This window comes from Gorilla gorilla, chromosome Y (assembly GCF_029281585.2).
Source record: "Gorilla gorilla gorilla isolate KB3781 chromosome Y, NHGRI_mGorGor1-v2.1_pri, whole genome shotgun sequence".
Lineage (NCBI taxonomy): Eukaryota > Metazoa > Chordata > Mammalia > Primates > Hominidae > Gorilla > Gorilla gorilla.
Genome location: NC_073248.2, coordinates 19184526 through 19205170, shown reverse-complemented (window position 1 = coordinate 19205170; position 20645 = coordinate 19184526). Strand labels below are relative to the sequence as shown.

The 20645-nt window shown below is 36.7% G+C and overlaps 1 pseudogene; it reads left to right on the top strand.

Moving 5' to 3' along the window:
- The first annotated feature begins 9554 nt into the window (after positions 1 to 9554).
- On the top strand, positions 9555 to 13509 carry LOC129530204 (testis-specific chromodomain protein Y 1-like; annotated as a pseudogene).
- The last annotated feature ends 7136 nt before the right edge of the window (positions 13510 to 20645 follow it).

Below are 20645 nucleotides of genomic sequence, written 5' to 3'. Positions count from 1 at the left end.
TCATTTTAATAACTAATAAAACACTTCTCATTTCAGAAATAAAGAAAAGCATTCAGAGTTACCATGTTATGATGTTTCAAACACAGAGTTAGCATTCAGTGTTAGCACAGTATAACATTTGAAATATAGTTTTCTGAAAAGCAAAAACACAAAAACCAAGAGAAAATTATGACCAATGTAAACTAAATGAAGGAATTAAATGTGTCCCAAATTTTACAGACAAATAACTTAAAACAACAGTTTTAAGTAAGGCTAAATAGAAATGACTGACAAATGATGAAAGAACAACATGAGAACATCAGTGAGACAAATCATAAAAGAAACCACAAAAAGTGGAGATAATGACTGAAATCAAGTCGACCATAAAGGTGTTTAGAAGCAGATTTGAGCAGGTAAATATTCAGTCAGTCTGAAGGAATAAAAACTGAATTAACCCACTTTGAGAAGTAAAATAAACAAAATTACATGAAAAAAACTAAAGAGTAAACAGAACACTGCGAGGTATACTGGTGCATGTAATATGGGCATCTGATAAATGAAGAAAAACAGAGGCCAAAAAAATTTTAGGCAAAAATAGCTGTACATTTCCTGAACTTAAAAATCTGTGTCTAAAATATGAAAGAGAACAAAAATCTTTAACCACTATATAGTTAATGATAGCCACATCAGAAAACATCATAGGCAATCAAGAGCCAATGCACAGAAAATTGTAAAAACAGAAAGGGAACAGCATCTTTCTATGTGCAAGAAGATCTTGATTAAAATTAACAGATGACAGTTCAACAGAAACCACAGAAGTCAGAAGGTGGTGGGATATAAAAATTTTAGCAGAAAAATAAATGCTATCAAGCATGAAATATATAGCTGGTAAAATGACATTCAAGCAAAAATATCTAGATAAAGAAAAGCTAAAGGAAATTATGACTAATGCTTCTCTAAAAGAAAATGATATTACTATTAAAACCCTGGCAAACATAACTATTAATGAACACTCAGTGTACACAGATATAGTCAGAGACAATAATATAAATTGAGAAGGATGGAAAACTACAAGAGCAGCATATTTTTATATTGTTGACCTTAAACATTAGATTATTCACACAAGTTAGTATTGTTCATAGTACATTATTTTAAGTTTTCAATAATAATTGAAATCCCATATACACCTAATTGTAATATAAAAATACAATGAAGTTTTTAAAAAATTAACCAAATTTTTTTTAAATTAGCCAAAAAAATGAAGATCAAATAAGAGAAAGAACATACGGAAAACAAGTAAGTCAATGTCAGGGTATGTAATATTTTACTTGTAACAACTTTAAATGTGAGCTGTTGCTTAAAAAGTCACACATTGGTGCCAGTGTACCCTTAAACAAAGGAGTCACTCCTTTGTTTTTTTTTGTTTTTTTTTTTGAAACGGAGTCTGGCTCTGTCGCCCAGGCTGGAGTGCAGTGGCGCAATCTCAGCTCACTGCAAGCTCCGCCTCCCGGGTTCACGCCATTCTCCTGCCTCAGCCTCCCGAGTAGCTGGGACTACAGGCGCCCGCCACTACGCCCGGTTAATTTTTTGTATTTTTAGTAGAGACGGGGTTTCACCATGTTAGCCAGGATGGTCTCGATCTCCTGACCTCGTGATCCGCCCACCTCGGCCTCCCAAAGTGCTGGGATTACAGGCGTGAGCCACCGCGCCCGGCCTCACTGGGTGACTTCTATGCAAGGCATACTTTAGGTGCAAAGACAAATAGGCCAAAGTAAGATGATAGTAGATTCTGGGAAAGCGTTGCAATGTACTACAGAGCACTCTACTTCCATCTCTTCAACTATACAATAGGTGCAGTGGCAGGATTAACATGATGCAGTTACTGTAGAATTTGAGAGTCTATCTGAAGTTTACAGCTTCCAAAAAAATTTGTATAGTAAACAAAAATTAAATTTTATCAATTTTATAGCACAGATCAGCAGCAGCTACTTATTTTTATTAATGAAGGGATGCTGCCTTGCAAATCTTTCTGGAGCAGCTTACAAGAGCCATGGAAAACAAAAAGGACACTGTCTTCCAAATTGCAGGAGGACTCATTCACCAATTGCTGCTTCTGCTTATGGATGTCCCAACAGAGGTGAACAGCCATTGTTTTATACCCCAAACATTATTCAGTCTCTTTGTTCCTCTGCACAACAAACTTTCAGAAGATAAAGAAGTCAGAACATGTTTTCCTAATTGTTCTTCTTTTTCTCTTAAGAGGTTAGACATTTGTGGACACAAACATTCAAAACTAAACACACACACACATATATGTATGTGTATATATACATATAGAATGAATTGTGATTTTAATATATGCCCCAAAACAATGAGGCTCAAAAAAGACCCAAGAAGAAGCTCAGTAAGGCTGACTTACAAGAGAGAAAAAGCCTATATAAGAATAAACAAAACCTTACCAAACCATAGAAGAAGAAAATGTTATTTTCAGTGTTACAGCACTTTAAATTTAAATGCTCTTTTCCAGCACAATCAAAATCACAAACTATAGAATGAAATAGACAAGTATGGCTTATTTTAAGAACATAAAAAAAATACAAAAAAGAGGTTCTTTTAGACAGCCCAAATGGCAGTCTTACTAAAACATAATAGTTAACAATTAAGCTTCATGTTAAGATAATATAATCAACAAAAGAAGCTCAAAAATTATGAAGAAAACTTATTAATAAAAAGAGTGAAGTTATTTTATAACCTAAAATGTCTAGAGATAGAAGTAAAAAACAATTCACTACAGATATTTAAAAGCAGACATGAGCAGGAGGAAGAACAAAATATCAGCATAGTAAAGAAAGGGTAGTTGACATTATTTATTACATTATGAAAGGAAAGAAAAAAATAAAGAAATGAGAACACAGCCTAGAATGCTGTGGGACACTATCAAGCAGCCGTATTTACACATAATGGAACTGCAAAGGATGAGACAAAGAATCAGGGAGACTATTTAGAAACAACAGTGGCAAAGAATGCCAAGATCCAAAAACTCCAAGTAAGAGAAACTCAAAGCAACAAACTCAAATTCTATGATAACTAAACTCTGTAAAAGAAAGAGAGAGAAAATCTTGAAAGCAGCAAAAGAAGTGACTAGTCATGTTCAAAGAAACCTCAGCAATAATCAGCAGATTTCTTATCTGAAAACTCAGAAGAGAGAAAGCAATAGACTAACAAATACCAAATGATGTAAGAAAAAACTTTTGAACAGAAATCTTATGTTCAAAAAATTGTCATTCATAAGTGAAGGAGAAATTATGACATTTCCAAATAAAAGCTGGGACTTTTACCAGTAGACTACTTTTAAAAAAATGCCTTATGTTGTCCTTCATGGTAAAATGAACAGAAATTAAACAGTAGCAAAAATGAGTATATATTAAAGCAACGATAAATACATTAACAATTACAAAACATAAAATATTAGCAATGTGCACCTCCACAATTTGTTTCCCATATAATTTAAAACACTAATATATTTAAGAAAAATACTATCACCCAGGTGTGTTTTTGACATACAATACATAAAGGTATGATTTTGAGAACTCAATAAGTGAAATATTTGGGGTGAAGCTATACAGAGGTAAGAGATTTGTATGTTATTGAAGGTAAGCCAGCATAACTTTAAAAGTGGATTAACTTTAGAATATTGAATGTCATCATATTATCAATGACAATTAAAAAAGAAAAAGAGTAAAAGGCAGGTAGAAAGCTTTCTGTACTACATCAGAGAGTAGGAGCTGTGGATTTAGCTCCTCTCCCCTGAGGCTACTGAGCCACCTATCATGGCACCATGAAACAGAGCCCAAGCTGTCACATCAGGGAGTAAGTGTGGACACTTTCAGGGAGAGAGCACAGCTCCTATTTTACACAACTTTCACTAAACCAGTGGCGACAAAGAGGAAGGGGCTCATCCATACACAGAAACTGGTGAAGCACTGGAGGCAGAAACAAGTGGCTATGTGGAGACAACTGAAAGAAAGTTGGCACAGCAGCTGCTCCAATCCTGTGTCTTTCTTCATGGCTTCCCAGGCGTTTGAGGTTGAAACTGTTGTCGACACAAAACAAGACAAAAATTGGAATACAGAGAACTGGAAATGTCCAAGCTATGTATTTAAATTATCAAAACATTTTTAAGCACGGTAACTTTAAAATAAGTAATAAAACAGCTTCATTGCCTAAACGTGATTATTTCATGCATACACAAGCCCAAATATAAAAGCAGACTGCTGAGCCCTAAACTGTTCTTGCAAGATCTACATTTTATCTATGTCTACTATGATATATAAGACTAGAATTGTGTTTTATTAGATTTGGATGGCAGAAATTTGTGTAGTAATGTTTGCTTTTGTTATTTATTTTTACCTTAGAATGCAGATGCTACTGGGGTATGAGGCAGCCTCTGCTCCCTCCCACAAAAAAAAGACACAGAATTATCAGTGATGGTGTCTTTGACTTTACAGTGTCACACATAACTCAGAGAAACAACATTCTAAATTAAAAGACTTGTCTTTTACGATAAATACTTCTGACACAAAATTCACTGATGATCAATTCTGCCAAACTCAACATATGGTTAGAATTTATGTTGAGATATAACTTTTCTTTTATTTTATAAATGTCTGGTTCTTATTCACTTAACATAAAGAAACCTTTATCTCTCTAAAGTAAAACATATTGCACTCTAGGTGAATTATGGAATCATTTTTGTGGAAATATCCATGTTTTAATGTTTATCCTGTGTAGACATAGATTAACTTAGAGTATGTTCTAGTTAACAAGTTAAAATTCTAGACACATTATTAAAAACAGAAACTTCTTTCAAAATAAGGAAAAGACTCCTACACTCAGCATGACATTAAAAATTATTGGTGTCTGTTTTTATGTGCACACAATTTTCTAGAATACTCTACCTGTTCAGCTACCAGAAGCTTTCTGGATCCTTTCCTGTTGGTTTCTATGGAAGTTCCATTATATAGGCATAAATGAATAATCCACTGGCCACTGTTGATGAATGACATTTGTCACAGGATCTCAAGGGTATGGCTTCACCAGCAAAGAAACTGTGGATGATGGCACATTTGCACAATGTCAGAGTGGGCACTGGGAGCTTGGAGAGGCCAGGCAATGGGAACGGGAACTTCAGGGAATTTGTTGGAAGGATGGCTTCCCACACCTTGGAAAGTAGATGGGTGCTTGAGTCTGCAGCTGTGGTGGGGCAGCTGCCACTGTTCCTGAGTAAGTGGGGCTCCTTATAATTCCACTTGGAAGTGAGTGTGGTTTCTGCCTTTTCTCTGTTTCCACCAGTTTCACAGAGTGCGCAGTTCTGGCTTCACCTCCCTCATTGCACCTGAAATCTTCACGGCAGCCTCTCTAAATGGGCTGCCGCTGCCGTTACCTGCAGCATCTCTCCCATTTCAGAATGACGCAGAGTGCATCTGAGAGTTCCTACCATTAAATCATGCCATTGTCTTTTCATTGAAAAGCCCCAGCGTGCAGATCTACATCAATATTATCATATTAAAAGACAGCACTTTGGAGATTCCAAAGGTTTTAGGAGTTTTATAGCAGAAAGCAGACAAACATCAAACATATTTTACAAACTTATGTCTACTAAAACGAAAACCCCAGGACTAGAGTTTCAAATTTTGAATTCTAAGCATTAAAACAATGTATTCCTTTATTAAAAACATTTATTTTAAAAGAAGAAAGTACAAATTGAACATGGCTAACACAAAAATTTCAAATGTACTCTAATGTGAGCTTTGATAGATTCCATGACAAAAGTGAAAAACTGCACAGAAAAGCCCTTAACACAGATGTTGTTTAATCTACAAAATATACAAAATTACTTTCATGAAAGTGTGAGAGAAAAAAGAAGTGAGGAAGCTAGAAGCAGTTTTTGGAAAAACTCTTTTACACAGAGGAACAGCCTGAAAACTTAGGAGGCAGACACTGATAAAAAAAAAATGAAGAGGATGATAGCCTAAAGGTATATCCACAACTGCACTAATAAGACAACAAGGCAGAATATGAAAATGAATTTGTCATTTTTGCCTAAAACATATTCATGGCTATACAGATAAGGGAACAAGGCCAAAAGAATAAATGCCTTCGTCATTCATATAACCAGCAGACTTCAAGAAAATACACACTCCTCCATTTGTGGGCATAACACACGATAGGCTCTAGTGGGTTCTGATGTAATATATTTTTTCTATTTTGGACATGTGAGCCAAGCATTTATTAATTATCCCTTCAGCTTCTCTTTTCCCTCGGCCCAATGTTCCAGACAAAGCTTTTACTTTAGCCTCTCATTTTTCCCAGGCCAGGTGCTGAAACTAGCTAAGTAGTGCTTCCTTCAAGACAGCCCAGAGACACCTCAGAACATTTTGTTCTTTCCAGTTCATAGAAAGCCCTGACCAAGCTTTACCGTTGCTAATTTATTACTACTTCTTCATCTGCTTTTTAGCTTGTAACCTTATATTGCTGCTTTCTATTTTCTTTTTCTCTTTTACTTGTGGGTCAAATTTAGTGGTTTTTGAGTCAGTGTAATGCCTCAGTTTACCAAATTCTTAACTAATTTTACCTATCTTATTTAAAAATGTTCATTTTAAGGCTATAAATCTTCCTCTAAGAACTGCTTTAGCTGCATTCCATAAGATTCAAGATACATTATTTTAGTATTACCGTTGGAAATTCTCTCAAATCTCTTCTTCACTGTTAAGAGTTTTCTTCTTTTGCTTGTTAACGTTTTGTTCCTAATTGAACTTTGCATCATGCAGACTCCTTAATTATTGTGGCCATGAGACATTACTTCAGCCTGTGATTGGTTCCAAGCCAAGGTCTCAGGCTGAGCTGTCACTTCCATTTTTGTCCATGGCTAAGTTCCAAGGCTGAGCTTAGTAGCTTCTATAAATCATAACTTCAGTTCCAGATGAATCCAAGAAAAATGTTCAGGGCCAAGCCAAATAACACTTACTCCAAGACCACTAAGCACATTATTTTACTTCCCTGCCTTTAGAAACCATACATCCCAGTCTCATAGTAGGTAAACCATTTGCATTCCAACTCCACTGTGAAGAGTTTTTTACTTTCACTTACAAAAATTTTGCTTCAACCTGTTTGCATCAATTCTCCTGCATTTTCTTGGCCATGAGACAAATACCTCTGTGTGATACCTCACAATTAGAGATTGCTATATTGTGGTGCATTAGTGAGACTGAAATGATTGAAGTATTGGAATTGAGCTCTGGGATGCATTAGCCTTGAAACACTGTAATACACAGCCTTGGGGGCAGTCAACCATGTACTGGTCACGAGTACAGGTTGGAAAGGGTCAAGGTAGCTTCATGCAGCCTGGAAACCTGAGGGACACCATCAAGCAGCCATACTTATGCAATTTGGAAATTCAAAGGAAGAGAGAAAGAATCAAGGACACTATTTAACAAAATAGGCATAAAGAAGGTAACAATTTAAGACAATAAATAAACACTCAAGAATCTCAACAAACTCCAAGTAACAGAAACTCAAAGAAACAAACTCAAACTTACCTGATAATTGAACTGTCTAAAACAAATACAAAGAGAATCTTGAGGATTTTCAAGGGAAGCAAGGGAAGTGGCTAGTCATGTAAAAGGGACCCTCAAAAATAACCAGTGAATTTCTTATCTGAATAACCACTAAATAACCGGTGGATTTCTTATCCAAAAACTAAGATGATAGAAAGCAGTAGACTAATATATTCCAAGTGATATCAGAAAAAAACTGTCAAACCTAAAACTCATGATCCAATAAATTGTCCATCAAATACGTGGGACAAATTATAACACTCCCAGATAAAAGCTGGCACCTTTAACCAGTAAGCTACACTTCAAGAAAACACTAATATATTTAATAAAAAAAAAACTACCACTATTGGGGGAACCACCACTGATAATTCAATGTAATTTATTTTCTATTTTTCCTAAGTGTCAGCCAGTATGAGAAATAAAGGGAGAGACTACAAAGAGAGAAATTTTAAAGCGGGGTGTCTGGGGGAGACTTCACATGTCGGCAGGTTCTGTAATGCCCCTCAAGCTGCAAAGCCAGCAAGTTTTTATTAGGATTTTCAAACGGGAGGGAGTGTACAAATAGAGTGTGGGTCACAGAGATCACATGCTTCAAAAGGCAATAAAATATCACAAGGCAAATGGGGGCAGAGCACTGGGGCAAAATTAAAATTGCTAATGAAGTTTCAGGCACACATTGTCATTGAAAACATCTTATCAGGAGGCAGGGTTTGAGAGCAGACAACCGGTATGACTAAAATTTACTAGGCAGGAATTTCCTCATCCTAATAGGCCTATGAGCACTATGGGAGACTGGGACTTATTTCATCCCATATCTGCAACTGTATAAGACAGACATTCCCAGAGCAGCCATCTCGGAGTCCTTCCTTCAGGAACACATTGTCTTTCTCAGGGCTGTTCCTTGCTGAGAAAAGAAAAAAAAAATAACAGTGATATTTCTCCTATTCACTTTTGTAAGAAGACAAACATGGCTCTGTTCTGCCTGGCTCTCAGGCAGTCAGACCTGATGGTTATCTCTCCATTCCCTAAACATTGCTGTTATCCTGTACTTTTTTCAAGGTGCCTAGATTTCATATTGTTTAAACACAAATGCTTTAGAAACAATTTGTGCAGTTAACGCAATCTTCACAGGGTTTTGAGGCAATATAGATCCTCAGCTTAAAAAAGATGTTGAGATTAAGAGATTAAAGTAAAGACAGGCATCGGAAATCACAAGAGTATTGATAAGGGAAGTGATAAATGTCCATGAAATCTTCACAATTTATGATTGGAGGTTGCAGTAAAGACAGGTATAAGAAATTATAAAAGTACTAATTTGGGGAATTAACAAATGTCCATGAAATCTTCACAATTTATGTTCTCCTGCCATGGCTTCCGCTGGTCCCACCATTCAGGGCCCCTGACTTCCTGCAACACTACCACTAATTTGTGTTTTTGACATACAATGCATCAAGGTATAATATTGAGACCTCAATAACTGAAATAATGGAGTTAAGTTATACAGGAGTAAAGGTTTTGTATGTTACTAAAGGTAAGCTAGTGTAACTTTCAAAATGTTATAACATCAGAATGTTCAATTTAATCATCATAGCAACCACAACTAGACAAAACAAACAAACAAACACAAAAGAGTAACAGGCAGAAAGAAGGCTTTCTGTACTCTACCAGAGAATAGGAGCTGTGGATTTAGCTACTCTTATCTCAGGCTACTGAGCCAGCTATCATGCTTCATGAGATAAAGCCCAAGCTGTCCTACCAGGGAGAAAGTGTGAAGAGCCTAAGGCACATAGCATAGCTGCTATTTCACACAATTTTCACTGCACCAGTGGCAATGAAGTAGAAGAGGCTCATCCATACTGAGAACCTGGTGAGGCACTGGAGGCAGAAAGAAGTGGCTGTGTAGAGATGCAACTGAAATAAAGCTGGCACAGCAACTGCTCCAATCTTGTGTCTTTCTTCATGGCTTCCCAGGAGTTTGAGGTTGAAACTATTGTTGACAAAAGACAAGGAAAAAATGTGAATATAGAGTATTTGGTTAAGTCGAAAGGTTATGACAAGCAGTATGACACTTGGGAACAAAAGCAGCACCTCATGAACTGTGAAAAATGTATGATTTTAACAGATGATAGACTGAAAAACAGAAAAAAAAATACATGGACCAGAGCAAGTAGAATTTTTTCAAACCATGCTAGAGGGACTTCCAGATCTACCAACCCCAAGTTTTCTAAGAACTCTCCTAACATGCTGGTGACTGGCAAACACTACAAATCCAAAAACAGCCAGTTATTTGCTGCCAGCAAGAATGTTAGGAGAAAGGCAGCTTCACTTCTCTTTGACACAAGAATATGGAGGCAGTAAACTCAACTATGAAGACATTTGCACCTCACAGTCCCTTTAACAACAAGAAAACTGTGAGTGGCTTTCAGTAGCCTGAGAAACTGGACCCTTTTATGGTAGATCTACAGGACACAGTGGTCTTCAAGGGGATAGAAGGGAAGCCCATCAGGACTTTATCAGGTTCTGGTGCAGAACAGGTTGGAATAGAGGACAGGACCCAGATACACCTGCTAATGTCTCAGATGTCTGGCTCACTTACTGCTTCCTTGGCCACAGGCTCAGCTACCAAAAAAGGTATAGTGACATTAATAGACCCATTAGCAGCCAATAGAACAACAGACATGAATACATCAGTTCCAAGAGGGAAATGAGGGCAAATAAATGTCACTGATGATGGCAGAGACCAGCCTTTTATCAAGAAGATGTACTTCACCATAAGGCTAACAGAAAATTCCAGCACATACAGACAAATTCTCGTGAAGAAAGAGGATGGATTCACCCAAATATCGCTATCAACTCAATCGACAGAAAAGTATGCAGTGAATACAGAAGTTCTTAAAGAAATGGTTAATGCTCTGAATAGGGATGTTGTGGATGACAGCAAGCTTGTGCTGTTCTGTGCACAATGTCTTTTGGAAATGTCTTTTGCTATGGTCTTGATTTTGGGTACTTTGTGAAGCACTTAAGGAATGACAGAAAGAGAGCAAGACTTGAGATTGTGGACACCATCAAGAACTTTGTGAGTACCTTTATTCAATTTAAAAAGCCTATTGTCGTATCAGTCAATGGCCCTGCCACTGGACTAGGTGAATCCATACTGCCTCTTCGTGATCTCGTGTGGGCTAATGAAAAGGCTTGGTTCCAAACCCCTTATACAGCCTTTGGACAGAGTCCAGATGGCTGTTCTACTGTTACATTTCCAAAAATGATGGGTGAAGCATCTGCCAATGAAATATTAATTGCTGGGCAAAAGCTGACAGCATGGGAGGCATGTGCCAAACGCCTGGTCTCTCAAGCGTTTTTGACTGCAACTTTCACCCAAGGGGTTGTGATTCAAATTAAGGAGCTTACCTCATGTAATCAAGATGCACTGGAAGAATGTAAGGCCCTTCTTCTCTGTAATATTAAGATGGAGTTGGAGGTGCTGAGGAAGATATGGGGTCAGCACAAGGGATAGAATCCATGTTAAAGTGGCCGGGCACGGTGATTCACGCCTGTAATCCCTGCACTTTGGGAGGCCAAGGTGGGTGGATCATGAGGTCAGGAGATAGAGACCATCCTGGCTAACATGGTGAAACCCTGTCTGTACAAACAAAAAAAATACAAAAAAATTAGCCAGGTGTGGTAATGGGAGCCTGTAGTCCCCGCTACTTGGGAGGCTGAGGCAGGAGAATGGAGTGAACGTGGGAGACAGAGCTTGCAGTGAGCCAAAATCACACCACTGCACTCCAGTCTGGGTGACACCGGGTGACAGAGTGAGACTCCATCTCAAAAAAAAAAAAAAAAAGGAATCTTTGTTTAAGTATGTGTAGAATAAAACTGATGAGATTTAATTGTCAGTCTGTCTGCTCAGGACACAAGAACTAAGCTGAAACAAATGCATAAGGATTTGCTGTCTTCATTGCCCAAAACAATTTCAATCACAGCTAAGGCTTGGAAAGAGAATTGGAAAGATCCAAGCTATGTATTTAAATTATCAAGGCATTTTTAAGCACTGCAACATTAAATGAGTAATAAAACAGCTTATTTGCCCAAATGTGATTATTTTATGCACACATAAGACCAAATACAAAAGCAGACTGATGGGTACTAGACTGCCCTCATTTGTGTCTTTGTGTCTATGGCTACTACTATATATATAACCAGAATTGTGTTTTATTAGATGTGGATGACAGAGAATTCTGTAATAATGTTTATTTTTCTCATTTTTATATCCTAGAATACAGAGTCTACTGGAGTATGAGGCAGCTTCACCTTCCCTACCACAAAGAAAAGCACAGAACTATCAGAGATGGTGCCTTTGACTTTATAGTGGCACAAATACTTCAGAGACACAAAATTATAAGTTAAAAAAACTTATCTTTTAGAATAAATACTTCTGACACAAAATTCACTGATCATTCTCCTAAACTGTACATATGATTAGAATTTTTGTTGAGATATTACTTGATTTTCTTTTCTATTATAAATGTCTAGTTGTTACCCAGTTGACAAAAGAATATTTATCTCTCTAAAGTAAAACTTGTTGCACCCTATTAGTGAAGTATGGAATCATTTTTGTGGAAATATCCAAGTTCTAAACTTTATAATGTGCAGATTTAGTTTTAGGTTAACTTAGAGTATGTTCTAGTTAATAAATTAAAATTATGGACACATTACTAAACGCAGAAACTTTTTTCAAAACAAATAAATGCCCCCTACACTCTGTAGGAAATTTGAAATTATCATTGTCTGTTGTTATGTGAACACAATTTTCTAGAACACTGTATGTGTTCAGCTACCCAGAAGCTCTCTGAATCCCGTCCTGTTCGTTTTTATGGAGGCTCCATTGCATAGGCATAATTGAACAATCCAGTGGCCACTGGTGAGGAATTTCACCTTTGGCACAGGAACTCTAGGGTGTCACTTCGACAGCCAAGAATCTCTGTGGATGATGGCACCTTTGCACAAGTTTCTCTTGAGCTTGCTTTCTAATTGTACAAACCCATCTTGCAGGCTGCACTCAGCTCAAACTATGGGCTTAGGTTTCATTTCACTATGGATGCGCCAAGCACAGAATGGAGACAGATGTATGAGTAAGTGATGGTTAAGCCCAGCCACTTCACACAGCTAGGCATATTATCTGGAATGAAGCAAGCAGGTCAGGTGTTGGTACAGGTGACAGCTCCCTGCAAATTTTTGGGTGTATCAGCCATACCACAAGCTTTCTTTTCTGCAGGCACTGAAGAATGCAGTGGAATCCAGATACATAGAAATGACAGAAACTGCAGAGATCCAAAGACGTTGTCACAGCCCTGGCTTGGGAAAGGTTTGGATCTGGGCTCTTTTAAGGGCCAAAGCCCTGCTTTCTTTTTTCTTTCTTTCTTTCTTTTTTTTAAACTTATCTATGGAATCACTAGGGCTCAAATTAAGGTTTTCAAAAGGCTCTGTCTTGCTACTGGAAATTAGGATCTTGTCTTTTCTTCACTCATTCTCTCTTTCACTGCTTTGCATTTATTATGACATGCTATAGAACAAATGCTCTTTGCCACAGCATCTTTCTGTTGCCTGCAGGGCTGTCTATTTCACAGAAGCAGTAAGATTTTGGCTTAGGAATAACATAACATCTTCCCATGGAAGATGAAAAAATAAAAGCTAGATATTAGAAAGTCTCTCAATATAAACTGAGGTATCAGAAAACTTCCCCAGGTCTTACTTTATTTGTTTGTACTGTAATGAAAAAGAAACTTGCACTTTACAGGCAACTCATTCATTGGACATTTCCTATAGGGATAGTAATGGACTTGGAGGGTTGGATGTTAAAATTGGAGGATCTGATGACGATGTGACTAAAAGGTTCTCTAGATCAAGAATATGAGAAAAAGTGGGGCGACAACATTTGCTTTTGAGAGTTTCCAGGGTGAATGTTTCTCCGATGTTTGGTAGCTGCTTACTGTGGGCTTTTCTGATATAACTGCTAAGAAGGCACGAACGATTTTACAATAGTTACAAAGATTTGGGTTGTTTCACAGGGCAAAAATGCTTTGCACATAGGCAACTTCAAACAATTTTCCTTCCCACCCTCAGAAACTATCTAGGTCTTCAATAATATTGAGAATGAAAAGCTACATAATTGTGGATTACTGGTAAAATTTTGACAAGCAGAGAAACAGCCTGAAAAATCAGGTTGCAGACACAAATTGAAGAATCCTGCACAATCCTGTTGCCCATGCAAATAAATAAAATATCCAACTTTGTGTATGTGTGCTTAAGACATGCCCACAGCTACTCAGATTAAAAAAAAAAAAGATCCTACATTAAAATGCTGTTTTTTGTATAACCAGAGGGCTTCCAGGAATTACCATCTCTCTCTCTCTTTTTTCCAGACATGTACACATTGGCTTCTAGTGTGTTACAAAGGGTACCTTACATTAGTAAACATGCTTTAGACTCTGAGCCAAGTTTCTTTAAATTATCAATTGAACCTCCGGTCCTAGCCAATGTCCCAGCCATGGTTTCACTTTACCTCTTGTGTGGCTCAGGGCCAAGTTCCTGACCCACGCTGATTCATTACTTCAGCTATTAATAGTTCCAGGCTCAAGGTCCCAGAAAAGAAGAGTAGTGCTTTCTTCAAGACTAGTTAGTGCATTTTCTTTCTTCCATAAAGATATCATACTCTCCATCAAAGTGGGCAACTAAATCTACTCCTTCAGAAGTTAATGTATTAAACATTTCCTATAATCTCACCTCTTGCATTCATAATTTTTAATTTTCTTGGGATTAAAAAAAATTCTGTGTGACACCTCAAAATGGGAGACTGATACATTGTGGTGCATTAGGGGACTGCAAGGTTTGTTTTTGGTTCATGGACCTGGAAAGGGTTTAATTAAAAAGGTCAGTAGGGGATGGGCATGTGGACTCATGCCTGTAATCCCAGAACTTTGGAAGATCAAGGTGGGCAAATTAAGAGTAGGTCAAGATCCAGATCATCCTTTCTAACATGGTGAAAACCCCTGTCTACTAATAATACAAAAAATTAGCCTGGTGTGGTGGTGGGCAACTGCAGTCCCAGCTACTCTGTAGGCTAAGGCAAGAGAATGGCATAAATCCAGGAGGCAGAGCTTGCAGTTAGCCAAGATCACACCACTGCACAGAAGCCTAAGTGACAGAGAGAGACTCTGTCAAAAAAAAAAGTCAGTAGGAGTGCACTTCCAAACTATTTACATTCATAGCTGCAGCTTGTCCTCATTTTTTTTATTTTTAATTTCCGAAGAGCAAGAAAATTCTGGGCCAGTGTCAGGTAAAATCTGATAGATTGCCTGCCATTATTACAAAGCTTAGGAGAAAGGGATGCTGGGAGACACATTGGCAGTCTCCTTTCGCCCTCCGCTGTTGAAAGTATTGCGTCTTTTCTAACTGTTTTCTTTCACAGAGGATATAAGTGTCACATGGGACTGAAAGGATATCTAAGGTAGCTGAAGATTTCTGGTTAAGACGGCACTATGGTGTTATGTGAAGTCCCAAAAGCAACTCCAGTTTCTGACAGCCCATCAAAGTGGTGCCATTAAAACTCCAGACTTTGCTGTTGCATTTTTTTTTGTCATTGTGTGGCTAGTGTGTCTCCTATTTCTTCTTTGTATGCAATATTGTGACCTGGAAATATAATCTTACTGGGAAAAGTAAGTGGATGTCCTAGTAATTAGAAATGTAATTCAAACACTCGCAAAACAAGAAGAATCCAAAATTGTAGTTTAAAAATTTCTATTTGATAAGGGTCTTTTTGTCCCATGATGATAGATATTCACGCACTGTATGGAATGGCATACATTTAAATAAAATTTCTCTTTTTGGGTGCTTATTTCTCTTTAAAAAGCTCAGCACTGCCATATATATCTAAACAATTTCTTTTTGAGACACATGATTTTTTCTGCACAGACCCACTGTGGGACAGGTGATAGAATGTTAACTTTCTTTTTCTAACTTTTGACTATATAAACCTAGGATTCATCACTTTCATGTAACATTTTAGATCTTAAAATGCAACCTAGTGAGATGAGGTTTTTCTCTGTGGGAAGCCTTGTCAGTACTTTGCACAAAACTTTTGTTTTTTTAACTCCTCCCTTTCCTATGTCTTTCTAACAGTAATAAGACTCTCTGCCCTATATGAAAACAGAAAATTTCCACTTTCAATAATCGGAAAGAAGGTGCCTTTTAGAGACATATTCTAGCTAAGTGCTGTCTTATGAAAGCCAGCCATACTAGCTTTACATGTTTTGAGTCACACATTCTTCTTCCAGCAGCACGGACATTTAAACTAAAAGATAATTTTATGTTTCAAAGTCAATCGATCTTATTTCCTGGAATTTCAATATTTTTCTAGGGCCATACGAAAAGAAGCCAGAAACAGTACTAAAAGTCTTACTCTATATAATGGTCTTGCTCGAATCCAATAACTATATAATCTTTTTTTAGGTTCCAAAGTTACTTTGGGAATCTACTGGGTTGAATAGGCTTAGGAAACCAACAAAGAGTCACCAGTGGAGAGCTAAAGCCCCTCAGGTAAACATTACTTGTCCTGCTGTCTAGCTCCTCTGGAACTGTGGGTGAACGTTTGGCTTGCCTCCATGGGGGACACCTATGTCAATCACCAGACTCAGGAAAGACAAGACGAATGCAACAACAAAGAACATTCTATCTATCTTTTTATTCAGTGAGAGCTACTTCAAAAGGGGGAAAAGGAGTATGGAATGCTTTCTCTATATATTTCTTTGGAAAGTTCACAAACAATCTGCAGTGTGCACCTCTCTAGGTTACATTTTGAAATACAGACATTTAATTGACTATGAGACTCTGAAAAAGAAAGTGGCTTATTTATTTCTTTGTTTATTTATTGCTGAAGGGCACGACAACCTTACCAGCTCCAGGACAGACAGGCCTAGCTTTCTGAAGGAAGTGTTCATTTTAGTACTATTCAACAGTTACATCTTTTCTTCAGATGGCAAAGAAAAGGGTTTGATTTTTTTTTTACATGCTTACTTTGACTTGGGAGACAATCCAGATCTTTATGAGCATTGTAAAACTGACTCTGCCCTCTTAGCAGTCATATGAGGCAAGTTTCAAAGAGATAATTCATTAAAATCAGAAACCAACCAATGAGGGACACTCAAACGTAACTTCCAAATACCCTAACTGCAACCTTTATTTAGAACCTCCAATAGCAATTTTATCAGCTTGTCTTATTTTTGCCACTAAAGAAACCCCCAACTTCACTGTTGCCCCTGCAGGAAATACTCCATAGAAGTGATACTAGTAGAGTACAAGTTTTCTACTCATTTCAGGGGCTTAGAAAAATAATGGAAAGCCTAAGCAAGTGTCTCTGATGAACTTGATTGATATACAGAGGCATTTCAAAATCTAACTCAAGTGTTTAATCATAGCTGAAGAGATGACACATTATTCCTAAACTAAACCATAACCATTGCCCTAAAGCAGGCAGTTTTACAGAGAGTAGAATTATCCATGGATGAACCACATGTCTTTTATAAAATCTTGAAAAATGGAGGGTGTAAAGGAAAAAAAAATGTTGAACCGGTAACAGAATACTTATATAACTCTTCTATTGTTTATTGCTTATATATATATAAACTCCTATATATAGATATAGATATAGATATAGATAGATAGATATAGATATATATACACTCCTGTATATATATATATACTCTTGTATATATACACTTGTATATATACATATACTCCTGTATATATATACTCCTGTATATATATACTCCTGTATATATATATACTCCTGTATATATATATACTCCTGTATATATACTCCTGTGTATATATATACTCCTGTATATATACTCCTGTGTATATATTTGTATACTACTGTGTGTATATATATATAGGCACACTCCTGTGTGTATATATATATAGACACACTCCTGTGTGTATATATATATAGACACACTCCTGTGTGTATATATATATAGACACACTCCTGTGTGTATATATATATAGACACACTCCTGTGTGTATATATATATAGACACACTCCTGTGTGTATATATATATAGACACACTCCTGTGTGTATATATATATAGACACACTCCTGTGTGTATATATATATAGACACACTCCTGTGTGTATATATATAGACACACTCCTGTGTGTATATATATAGACACACTCCTGTGTGTATATATATACTCCTATATGTATATACTCCTGTGTGTGTGTATATATGTATACATACATATATATACACATATGTATATATGTATACACATATGTGTGTGTGTATATATATGCATATGAATATATATATACATATATACTCATATGTATATATATACATATATACACATATGTGCATATATATATACACACACACACACAGAGAGAGACAGAACATACATGAAGGCTTATGAAGAAATGGAACAAAACTTCTTAATTACTCTATACTACTCATAATATGTTTAAACCACATAAAAATTATCTAGCCTTTTTTAACACTGAGAGATGCTTTAGTGAAACACATTTTTCTATATCCCTATTGAGTTAAGACAGAGTTAATCTTCAGAGAAAAGTTTATTACTCAAGCAGACCCTGACATCAAAAGAAAGCTGCAAATCATGTCATAGGTTCAGATAATATTGTGGTTTTAGCAATGCATCAAGATATAACAGCCTTTCTTTCATTTGAGATAACACCATGAGTCTTTTATTTTACATTTAAGATTAATGACTGTAAACACAGGAAAGTGTTTGGAGCAAAAGTTTAAATAAGTGGCAAAATAAGCTCTCTGTCAGCAGAGCTATAAGCTTGAATAAGTCATCCACTGGAGTGTAAGGTTTTCATGGCCTAAAAAATAAAGATATATGCTTAGTTTGCAAGTTGTCTTGGAGAATGTGTGACTTAGCTTTGCCCAGGCCCAGGACTTGTTAGCTTAGCCCAGGAACTCTGCCTGGGAGATGTCTGAAGGAATAATTTGTAATCACTGCTTAGCTTGGCCCAGGACCTATCATGAGCTAAAGAAAGCACATGTCCTGGGATGCTGGCTCAGGACCAGTCAGGGACAGAAGTGATGATTCACATGGGTTGAGTAAACAGTCAAAAACAAAAAGAAAGAATGCAGCTGGTACCCATTAGATCCCACTGGATTTATGTCCACAAGAAAAAAAAAAGAAACTTTATTTTTGGAAGCTCTCTGAGTATACAGAGAACAGCATTTCTATGCCAGGCATTGTTTCCCCATCTGAGTGAGTCGGAGTTTTGTAAAAGCTTTTATCTGAATGGATAGCAGGTTCTACTATCTGTGTCACTGCAGCCATGTTATCAGGCATAACCTTCTGTGTTAGATCTCTTACTGGTGCCCACACCTTTTTTTTTTTTGGTCTGATTATAATGTTATATTGGAATGAGGCCCTTACCTATGGACTTGGGGTCTTCCAGGGACCTTTTCCTTGCTCTTTACATAGGAAAAGCTAGCTAAGTTGTCTTTGTCCTCCCATAGAAATGAAAACTGTAACTGCTCTTAGGAAATTGGGCATTGGTCTTTCTGGCTACTTGCTGCTGGAGAAGAGTGTCGTGTAGAAAACTGTAGGTAGGATTCTACTGAGAGTTGGTTTAAGTATTTGTAGAAGAAAGGCATGTTAATGCATGGTTTTGTTTGCATTACATATCAAAGCATGATAGACTTTAGGCAATAAAAAGATAGTTTGGATTATTAGAAAACACATCACAACTAGACAAGGAGAGTGAGAATACTATAAATACCTCAAGGCTTCTGACGTGCTCAGATAACAGGCTGCTTTATTTATACGTGTTAAGATTTGGTTACATGAGACTTGGGTTTACTTACCTTTCGTGACTTTATTTTTCAAAATGAAAATTCTCTGTTACAGGTATCCTATTTTTTAATTACCACAAAATGTTTGTGGAATGCTTTCATGCTTGCACAAAATTAGAATATTGTTATATTTCTCTATGACTCATATTTTTTTTCCAAGAACTGTAGCTGGACATCACCAGTTGGCTCAAAGAAAAAAAAAAAGGTTCATTAAAATTGAAAGATGAGATGAGAAGTTAGTGATAGAGGTGTAGTAGACTGTGAAACATATATATTTCTTATAGTCCTGATTTTTGTTAAAAATAAATCATGATAAAAGAGAGTTGTTTTCAAAACAGACTTGTCACACTTAACCAGAATATTTTTGTATAGTGCTGCAAGAAATAACTTTACATGTGCTTTCCTCATTGGCTTTTTATGGAACTCTATCTTACAGGGAATCTTAAACAAGACATTATAAAACTGAACCCAGCCATAGGATTGTACCCTTAGATACATGTCTCCTGGGTAAACTCCTCTATTTTGTGAGGCTCCAAGTACATGAAGTTCCTGGGCCTGAAACAAAGTGGCAGTGGCAGTTTTTTTTTTTTTTTTACTTACAAAGTGGTTAGAAAACCTCTATTGGGATTGTGTAAACAAAGTATAAGGCCAGTTTTCCCAAGGGGCTTTTATTGTTTCCAGAGGTCAAATTTAATTCATTTAAGAAGACACACTCTTCCAGTCAAAGCCTTAGAAAATCAACCAGCTTTTTCTATTGGGTTATGTTGCAAATGAAAATACATTTTTTGTTGCACTGATTCAAACAATTATATTGTTGTAAGATAAGAATAATCACACATAGTTTCCAAATTTTAGAGGAAGCAGGCACAGAGGGAAAAAAAGCATTTTCCAAATTTTATTAACAAGAGTATATCAATGACAGTGTTAAAAGCTGTAGCTAGTTTAAAAGAAAGTGTTCCTGACTTTAAAAAACAAAACAAGAATCAGAAATGTTCCAAACAAAAGGTAAAGAGATTGCTTCATTCTTCTGCTGTTTTTGTCTATTTTAACATTTGTCCTGCTTGACATTTATAAACATTTTAGCTATTCCTAAATTCTGTGCATTTTTCTGTTATAAAAAACCTGCAGTTGAGAAGACCTGGAAATCTTCTAGAAC